Here is a 6,000-nt window from a genome sequence, read left to right as displayed (position 1 = left end):
TTGATAATTCACAGTGGGTAGCCGTGTTAGTCTGTTTTAAGTAGTCAAAAAGGGCAAGAGTCCAGTAGCACCTTAAAGACTAACAAAAATATTTTCTGGTAGGGTATGAGCTTTTGTGAGCCACAGGTATCTGAAGAAGTGAGCTGTGGCTCACGAAAGCTCATACCCTACCAGAAAATATTTTTGTTAGTCTTTAAGGTGCTACTGGACTCTTGCCCTTTTTGATTATTGCTTTGATCCAGCCTTGAATTGTTGCTCCTAAAGTACAGTCAAATGATTAAAGAGTAAGAGAAAAGTTTGAATAGATAATCGTTGTAGAATGCAGTGAGAAGGATGGAGATTTATGGAGGAGTGAGAAGAATGACCACAGTAGGGCCCTGTCTGCCTTACAGACCTGTTGGTTTTATACGGGCTTAATGTCAGTTGCTTTCACTAGAGAATCCCGGGGACTTTATTAGAGATCCTGAAGGCTCCTTACAAAACTATGTCAGATGTTTATCCTTTTGAGACTCTGCTTCTGTTTCACAAATGGCTTCCTGTCAACTTGAACTGCCCATGAATTGCATGCTGGGTAGTGACCTAGCAAATGAGTATGGCGGGCAGAGTTGTTCATTTTTTGGTCCACTTCTTAGCTTTGTTGTTGTTTCTTTTCCTGTTCCTCTCCCTCTCTCATCTAAAAGGTTACTGACTGTCACACAAGAAGAGAAAGGTTTGCATGGGCGCCTCCATAGCCATTAAATGCAGGACAGATATATGGAAGTGATAATAACACCTCTCATTCTTTCGTTTAGACTTAAAGAGCCAAAAGCCTTTTAGGGGGTTCCAAGGAAGAATATAAGGGACACTTCCATCTCTGCCCTTTGTCCACCTATGTGCTATGGAAAATCCGTGCCCTGTTCTCATTTTCTTTTTTCTTTCTTACTATGCTGCAAACTCGGTAAGAAACAGCAAAAAGGAAATCCTTCAGTGTGTAATACGTAATAATTATGCAATCCGATCATAGTCGGTGTGGTGCAGCGTTGAAGCTGGGACATCTGAGTTCAGATCTCAACTCTGCCATAGAACTTGCTGAGTGACCTTTGTCACTCTCTCAGCTTAACCTACTTCACAGGGGTGTTGTGAGGATAAAATGAGGGCATTATGTGCAACGCATAGAGCTTCTTGGAGAAAAGGCAGGGGGGAAAAACCCCTACTAGACCAATAGATTATAGAGTTTCTCAAAAACATAAGAGAGCTGGATCTAGCAAAAAAACATGCAGAAGGAATTGGTAGGTTGGATTTTCCCTGCCAACCCCTTCTCACCAGTGGTCTGATATCTGTCCCAAAATTTCACTCTGAGGATTGTGAGCAAAATGCATTGCAATGTGAAGGGCTATGGTGAAAACAGCTGAAATTGCCTCCTTGTCATTCCTTTTCTGCGGGTGGGTCAGACAAACAGCAGGCTGCTGGGGGGAGGCAGGGTCGGATCCTTTCTGAAAGCTCATTCTGTCAGCTTTTTGTGTGGATCCACTCCAAACACATTATGATACTCCGATCTTAATCAATTTAGCAAATACCAATTCAGATACAGTATCAACTGTTTAAGAATTAAATACAAGGGCTTTTCTGATACTTAAACTGATCCACTCATGCCAGTGCAGATAAGGAAGAAATTGGTCAGTGAGCAATATGATGGAGGGCCACATCTTACTCAATTAAGTCATTTCTAGCAAAATTTCAGACAATTTCTGTTGAATTTTGATCCAAGGTATAATCAGATTGATCTAAATGTAGTATTTTATTTGTGTAGCATCAGTTGATAGGTTCCTTTTTTGTGTTACTTTTTTGTTGTTCGTTGTGAGTTTGGGAGTATCCCTTGTAGGATTGTTTGCACGCTTTCCCGCTCTGCCTTTTGTCATGTATAAGGCAAGAAGATAGAGAATACAGTGCATGCAGCTGTCATAGCACAGCATTAAATGGGTGCAGCACTATGGTGTGTCCACATATGACTCCTTAGTACATGTGTGTGGCAAATTCCATGGTGGTTGGGCCGATCTACTTTTTCTAAACGCTTAAGTCATTACCCATGTATTAGCTCATCTGTCCTTAACTTGTCCTAGAGTGGTTTTTGAACTGTGAGTTGAGACCCAAAAATGGGTTGCAGCGTCCTTGCATGTGGATTGCTAGGCCAGAAGGGAGGAGGAAGAATAGGATGAGCTAGGAGAGAAGACTCTGGAAGGTTCACTGTCAAACATTGGTTTATCTCAGCACAATAGCCAAGAAATGTTGCTCAATAATGCTATATATTTAGACTAACTGAACATGAAAAGTAATATGCAGCCTTGTTACGTTCTAACAAATGTGAGATTTTTGTGTGTTAGGGAAAATAACATGGATAAAGTTTGTGAACTATTGCCCTGTGGGGTATGCATCTAATATCCCCAGTGCGGTGTAGTGGTTAGGAGCAGTGGACTGTAATCTGAAGAACTGGGTTTGTTTCCCCACTTCTCCACAAGAACGGCAGACTCTAATCTGGTGAACCAGGTTGGTTTCCCCAAACCTCCACATGAAGCCTGCTGGGTGAACTTGGGCTAGTCACAGTCCTCTCCGAACTCTTTCAGCCCCACCTGCCTCACAAGGTGTCTGTTGTGGGGAGTGGAAGGGAAGGCAATTGTAAGCCAGTTTGAGACTTCTTAAAGGCGGAGAAAAGCAGGGTATAAAAACCAACTCTTCTTCTTCTATTACAAATGAGAGACTGAGGATGAGATAGTGTAATGAATTAATGGCTGAGTTAAGATTTGAATGGTGGGCTTCCTGGTTTTCTTAGCCTCCACTATACTAGCTTTCCCATATTTGTGAGTTGACAAGTGGCCTGACATAATAGGCCTGGTTTACACATGCAGCACAAAGAGGTGGAGCATGCAATCATTTCAAACTGCAATAGTGGATAGAGAACTCACTCTCTTGAATGCTCTTGCATGTAAAGAAAAACTTCCTGTAGATGGAAAAATACGTAGTGGTGAGAGGGTTGGTTTACAACGTTTTGTTCCAGTGTGGTGTAGTGGTTAAGAGCAGTGGTTTGGAGAGGTGGACTCCAATCTGGAGAACCGGGTTTGATTCCCCACTTCTCCTACACATGAGCAGCGGAGGCTAATCTGGTGAACTGGATTTGTTTCCCCACTCCTACACACAAAGCCAGCTGGGTGACCTTGGGCAAGTCACAGCTCCGTTAGAGCTGTCTCAGCCCCACCTACCTCACAGGGTGTCTGTTGTGGGGAAGGGAAGGTGATTGTAAGCCGGTTTGAGTCTCCCTTAAGTGGTAGAGAAAGTCCGCATATAAAAACCCAACTCTTCTTCTTCCTCCGTACTGGTTTTTAACTTGTCAGGGTTTTGGGGGTGGTTGGGAAAGCATTAACAAGATATGGCCTTATTTGCACTCTGAAGCGGTACAGGGCCACTTTGCCACTGTCACGATTCTTTCACCTCATCCTGTCACCTAGTCTGTACTTGTGTTTAGTGACGTTATTTTTGCAGATGTGCGTCATGATTCTTGTGCCTTGAGATGTATGGAAATGTTGCTGAAGAACGGATGGATGGATGTCTTCCTGTTTAATTGCCAAGATGTACATTTGGAAAAGTTCCAGAAGTCAGTTTGCCAAGCATGCAGCAGTGAGACTGGTGACTATTATCACACTTCTTGGGGTATTTTTATGACTTACGGCATAGCATTTGAGAGGTGTTTTTGTGCCAGGTTAGATCAGAACAGGTACTAACTCATGAATAGATGCATGAATCAGACTTTCATGTGTTATATACTATTGCAGGAACTGTCCTTTGAGCTAAAGCATCAGCCTCAGAAACAACCTTATGGTTACTGTTTATGCAGTTATACAATCCAGTTTTTCAAAAAGATGGAAGGCCCTCTTTGTTAAAAGAGCAAAGGTTCGGTGTGTCCATGAACTGAAACCAGCTAAATAAAACTTGCATTGCACTTCAAGACAGAATCCCTTTCACAGAAGCTACTGAGAAGCTAGGAAATCATTTATGTGGATTTAATTTTCTCAAGGGCACCAAAGTGTGGAAGTGCAGATGAAAATAGGGTCCATCCTTGTCTCTGCAAAGTAGGACTGCTAAAGCAATTGCTTTTAATCAAATGAGTGTCTGCTGAAGAAATTGACAACGTTACTTGTATTAACCCAGTTTTATAGTGACCGTTGACTCCTATGTTTGCCAGCGTAACTTCACTTGTCTTTCTTCGATACATCTCTCAAAGCAAGGTGAGATGAAAGAATGGAAAGGCTTTGTTGGCTTCTTTGTGCAGATTTAAATGCATACCACCAGCTACTTCTGTAGCTTTCAGTGAAAGGACATCAAGTGGTTATTGGAAATTGGGCAAAGATCTTTTATGCAAGCAAAGCACAGGTGGCCCACAAAACCTCTAACAAAACCCAATGCAACTGTTAATGTGAAAACAGTGCTGTTTCCCAAGTCTCGGTCTAGTCACACCTAGTAGACTGTCATTTTGTTCAAACTAAGTGAGGTTAGGCATGTTTATTATTTATTTACCACCTTGCAAATGCGTACAGTCAGCCACACACATTCCCTTTTGTGGAATGGCCTGTCCGAGGGGTTAGGAAGGCTCCCATTCTTCTGTCAGTCATTCTGCCAAATGTGCAAAACAAAAATGTTCCGGATGGCATTTCTATGAAGGGATTCCCAATATTGTCCTAGAAGACAGTTATTCTTGCTCTCTTCTGGCCTTACATTGAGCGATCTTCTTCTTGGACACCCTTACTAGATGACAGCATACCCAAATGCCTGATGAGGCCCATAGACCTTCATAATTGGGGAGGGGAACTGGAAGGGATGACAACTCCTGAACCATCCGTATCAAATGCTTAGAACTTCTGGCATGTGTATTGGGAACCTGTTCTCTACAGGGATATGACCACCATCTGGTCTATACATGCAGCAGATTGAGATGATGGATGGACTGTACCAATTCTAAATGCAAGGTAATATTTCTTGTGGTAAAAAACAAAAACTCTAAGAAAAAACATCACAGCAGGGAGAAAGGTTTGAGTATAGCCCATACCTTGTTCTTTTAGCTTATGATTTGCAGGACACTTTTAAAAAATAAGTAAGTAGGGGGAGCATTTAAAAATGTGAACTCTGAAATGGTACATTCCTTTCTACTGTCTCATGCGTATCCCCTCATTCTGCTGCATGTGCAGACTGAACCTAAGCTGTTTCTGAACTAGCCCTACCGTACAGTGTGGCTTTCCTTTTGCCACATCCTTTTAATTTCTGATTGCCTTACAAGCAGGACCTACCTGGATCAAGTTTTCTCTGTCAGAATCAGGGACCTTTATCTAAGGACTTGCGTAAGGCCAAGATGAAATTCTGTTCTGTGATCCAAGAGGCAGATAGGAAATGTGTTATTTTAATTAGTTTTGGGGTGCTGCATTTTGTGGCTTTTTAATGAGGCCCTGTCATCTTTTTGGTTCTTGAATGTTTCAGTTAAAGGCTTTATGCAGATAAATGTTTTGTGGTTTTCAGAAACCTTACCAATAATTAGAACGTTAACTTTGTGGCTTATACTGTTTTCCTTTTTACGTTCCACTACTCAATTCTTAATTTAAATTACTCTTGTTAAAAACCAAGCATATTTGGAAAGCAAAATTCAGAAAGCTGGCTCGGAACTTGTGGTATTCGCATTGTGCAAGCCTGGTGAATATTTCTGGTGTAAACATCTCTGTTTGCTTCTGGCATTGCTTCTCCCAGCATTGAAGAAGAATGCTGTTCAAAGCAGTTAAATGAATTCATTTCTAATGTAGAGCTGGTACATGCTCTATGTGGCAGTCTACTACATATAACCTTTATTGGCATAGATAGTTATGGTCATGAGATCAAAAATAACAGGTGTTTCATAAAAATTACAATCAATTAATATTTAGGATTGAATCTTAACCTTAACCACTTCCACCAAAAACTTTGCTACCTTCACCATAACCTCAGGCA

Source organism: Euleptes europaea, chromosome 15, assembly GCF_029931775.1.
Source record: "Euleptes europaea isolate rEulEur1 chromosome 15, rEulEur1.hap1, whole genome shotgun sequence".
NCBI classification, from domain to species: domain Eukaryota; kingdom Metazoa; phylum Chordata; class Lepidosauria; order Squamata; family Sphaerodactylidae; genus Euleptes; species Euleptes europaea.
This window is presented reverse-complemented; position numbering follows the sequence as displayed.